Source organism: Cricetulus griseus, unplaced genomic scaffold, assembly GCF_003668045.3.
Source record: "Cricetulus griseus strain 17A/GY unplaced genomic scaffold, alternate assembly CriGri-PICRH-1.0 unplaced_scaffold_1, whole genome shotgun sequence".
In the NCBI taxonomy this organism is placed as follows: Eukaryota; Metazoa; Chordata; class Mammalia; order Rodentia; family Cricetidae; genus Cricetulus; species Cricetulus griseus.
In genome coordinates, this window is record NW_023276808.1 from 216,972 (window position 1) to 221,857 (window position 4,886).

Below are 4,886 nucleotides of genomic sequence, written 5' to 3' on the forward strand. Positions count from 1 at the left end.
TTAGTGAATATGATAGTAAGACTTTTCTCAATGACACACACACACACACACACACACACACACACACACACACACACACTCAGAAATATACTGATAGCAACAGACTCAGAGATCAAACTAGTGCCATTCACCATGAGCATATGGGTCAAATTAAATTCATACTACCAACATTCTTCACTTTTGTTGTAATTAAATTATCTAAATAAAAGCTACTCCTGTAATGAACAGATTTGGTTGTTACTTCTAGGCCAGATGCTATCTGTGGGAACTTAGGAGAGAAACTCAAGTCAATCACTGAAGGGAAAACATATGAAAACATTCTGTCTTGATTTTCTCTTTTTCTTTGCCACTATCTTGTGCTCAGCTAGCTCTCTTAACAAGTCCAGGTGCATTTGCTCAGAGATAAGTCATCATAAAGCATCAGTCAACACAATCTTTTCCAGTCAGAAATCAGACATTCTAATCTAAGAACACCCTCAATCCGTGTTCTCTCACATGATCCCAGGATTTGTCAAGTTGATACCTTAGCTTATTTAGGACAGACAAAATGATAAATAATAAGGTTTTAAAAATACAAAGCCACTGTATTAATCATATCTATCACTTACACAACAAAGACACAAACATGAAGACAGCAACAACTGGAGAACATAGATTTGCCACTCTGTCAGAAAATAAGAAGAGACAACTATCTAAGATAAAGATGAAAAAAAATGTAAACCTTCTATCCACAGCAACTTCACCCAAAAGCAAAACATTCAGAACTGATAACATAAATTTTATGAAGGTACATTGGTGAAGTTCCAACATTTTTGAGTAGATGTATATAAATATGTTAAATTATACATTACAAAAATCAGTACACAGATTCACATAATATTGGGTCTAAACTTGTCACAAAATACAACAATTAAAAATATATAAAATATTTTGGAAAGAAGGAAAGGATTGGTGAGAAAATGCCATGAAATAAGGCAGGAAAAATATTGTCAAATTTTAATCAAAAGACAAAAGAAAACAGAGGGAAGGAAAAGGCTGATCTTGACCAATGATACCCAGCTCCCTATAATATTATGGATATAAAAATTGAATAAACAAAGACTTCACAACTTTCACAAAATTAACTCAAAATGACCCTTGAACTATTTTTTCTTATCCCTAATGATACTGGCATTTCTGCCAAAAACAGAAGCACCAGGCTCTACATCTCTCTCCAGAAATGAAGGGGATCTCTGACTGTGGATCAGAAGCTCCTTATAATTCCTTTTGTTTCATGTAAATACAACCCCACTGATTCTCAATCACAAGCCAACCTAGAAAAATTGTTTAAAACACAGGTAAAACAATGTAATCAAATTGAAAACCATGATATGGTCCCACATACCTATGAATACTTGATGTTGGACAATGAAGGAAAACTATACAATGAAAAAAGAGCATCTTCACCAAATAGTGCTGGCATAAACAGGTACTGGCATGTAAAAGACTGCATACAATCCATATCTATCACCATGCACAAAACTTAAGTCCAAATGGACCAAAGACCACAACATAAATGCAGCCACACTGAAACTCTTAGAAAAGTAAGAAGAGGTAGCAGCCTCGATGAATTTGTACAGTAGACCACTTCCTGAACATAATACTAGCAGTACAGATAAAGAGTTGCACAATTAATAAACAGGACCTCCTGAAACTAATAAGCATCTGTAGGTCAAAGGACATAGTCAAAAGACAAAATGGCAGCCCCATAAAATGGGAAAAGATATTCATCATCCCCACATTTGACAGAGGGCTGATTTCCAAAATATACAAAGAACTAAAGAGGCTCATTACCAAAACACCAAATGATACAATTAAATGTGGGGTAGAGAATTAAATAGAGATTTCTCAGTAAAGGAATCTAAAATAGTCGAAAAACACTTAAGAATGTGCTCAACATTCTTAGACATCAGGGAAATGCAAATCAAAACAACTCTGAGGTAGCATATTGCTCCATTACAATGGCTAAAATCAAAAACCCCAACAACAGTTTATGCTGGAGAGCATGTGGATAAAGGAGAACAATCCTACACTGCTGGTGGGAGTGAAAATTCATACAGCCAATTTGGAAACCAGTATGGGGGTTGCTCAGTAATATGGGAATCAGTCTACTACAAGATGCAGCAATTCCACTTGTAGGCAAAAATATGAACATTCAAGCAAGAAGGACATCTTTTCACCTATGTTCATAGCAGCATTATTTGTAATAGCCAAAACCTGAAGCAACCTAGATGACTCTAAACTGAAAAATGAATAGAGAATTTATGGTACATTTACACCATGAAGTAATACTGAGCAGAAAAAAACAATGGACTCTTAAAAGTCACAGGCAAATGGATGGAAGTAGAAGAAAGCTTCCTGAGGAAGGTAAACCAGTAACAAAAAGACAAACATAGCATATACTCACATATATATATATATGGGTTTTTGACATGGAACAAAGGATTTCCATCCTACAATCCACAGTGCCAGACAAGCGGAGTATCTTAAGCAAGACATTGATGATAACCCAGAGAATGGGAAAGGGACAATATCTCCTGAGTTAATTGGGAGCATGGGGAGAGGGGAGATGGAGTTAAAAGAATGAGAAGGGGAGAAGAGGAGGGGAGAGGAGGACTTGAGGGAGCAGGAGGATTGAGTCAGAGGAAGAATAGAGGAGAGCCAAAAAAAGTGCTATACCATAATGGATATAGCCATTATGGGTTTAAAGATAAATCTGTCACTAAGGATCTGTCGAGAAGTCTACAAGAATGACACCAAATTACAATCTAAGCAATAGTTAAGAGGTCACCTTAAATGCCCTTCTCTGGTAATGAAATCCTTGACTACCTTATATGACATCCTAGAGCCTTCATCCAGTAGCTGATGGAAGCAGAAGAAGACACCTTCAGGTAAACAATGAGCCAGACTCCTGAATCTAGTTTCAGATAGTGAGGAGTGATGAGCAAATGGGTCAAGATCAGGCTGTAGAAACTCACAAAAACAGTTGACCTGAACAAAGGGGAGCTCATGGACCGCAGACAGATAGGTGGGAAACCAGCATAGGACTGATCCAAGCCCCCTGAACATGGGTATCAGTTAGGAGACCTGGGAAAACTATGGAGCCTGTGGTAGTGAATTACTATACATTCTTATTATATAAATGTACTTTGGGAGCCCATTCTACATAAAACAAGAGTTTCTCAGCCTGGAGACACAGGGGAGGGCATGGACCATGGTCCAAGTTATATGAAAGACTTTGAAAATCACTTATGGAGGCTTCTCCTTCCCTGAGAAGCAGAAAGTGGGTTAAATAGTGGGTCATTTAAGGGCAGGGTGGGGGAAGGGAACTGTGATTGACATGTAAAACAAGTTTTTTCTAGTTTACATTACAAAAGAAAGAAATGCTTCCTGAACCAAAGAAAAAGAATAAAAAGAAAAAGAAAAATGATTTTTAATCTGATTTTATGCATTATGGCACATCACATGGAATCTGCCCAATCTACCTGCAGAGCACCATACATACTAGACTAATCTCTACACATCAGAAAGTCTTTTTCCCAGAACTAAACTTCACTGAATCACATCATTGTGGTTATTTGCAACACCAAGTTACAAGCATTTTAATCATGTATTGGTGAAAGACAATCAACATCAGTAGTTTTCGACAAGTTCCAAAACTATTTGCAATATTTATAATACAAAGCTCAAAATGTAATGCAATATTCAGAAATTCTAGAAACCAGACATTCAATTTTCTAATCTATCTTCCTACTGCAAAAGACCAGTGCCCATATGTGAACACTTGTAGTGGTACTGCAAGAAATATATCCTCCCATGCCAGGGCAGCAAAGTCTCCCATTACAAGTAAATACTGAGAGGCACAGAGGACAAAGGCCACTGCCCAGGTCACCATATGTATCAACATAATTGCAACCTGGCTCATGTTCCTTTCAGGTGCCAACAGAATTAAAAGCTCACTGGGTGGTGGTGGCACATACCTTTAATATCAGCACTTGGGAGGCAGAGGCAGTAAGATATCTGTGAGTTATGCCAGACTGGCTAACAAGGTGAAACCCAGTACACCCATGACTGTTACATGGGAAACTCTGTCTTGAAAAACAAGCAGTCAATAACTAAATAACTAAATGAAATAACAGACCTGCTCTGAACAGCATACAGTCACCAAGGTATAGATTGTGGTATTACTTATAACTCATTTCAGCAAAGTAAGAAGAAACCATGGCAAGAATCCCAAAATTACCTGACAATAGTATTCCTGACTGCTAACACAGTCCCAAAAAGACCCACATTGCCTAGGGCCACCCTATGACTCAGAGAGCAGAATCTTTCCAGGTCACATTAAAACACTAACTGTGGTTACTGTGAAATTGTGCTAAAGAAAAACAGACCACAAATTAGAAAACAATCGGGTATTGATTGGACTTGGAGATAGAAAAGACAATGTGAATATGATGTATTTATCATCTCAAAAATTATTTTGAAAACTTGAAACAGGCCTTATGGCCATGTGCTCCAGAGACTTGAGACTTGTATTACATTTTAAATCTGGTTTCATGGATAATGACACATCACATGGAAACTGCCCAATCTATCTGCACAGCACCATGCACACTTGAGAAATCTCTACACATCAGAAACTCCTTTTCTCCCCTGGAACTAAGCTTCACTGGATCACATCATTGTGGTTAGTTGCACCAAGTTACAAGCATTCTAGTCATGTATTCATGAAAGACGATCAACATCACCATTTTTCTACAAGTTCCTAAAGTATTTGTAATATTTATAATACAAGCCTGAAAATGGAATGCAAAATTCAGAACTTCTAGAAACTAGACCTTCAGTTT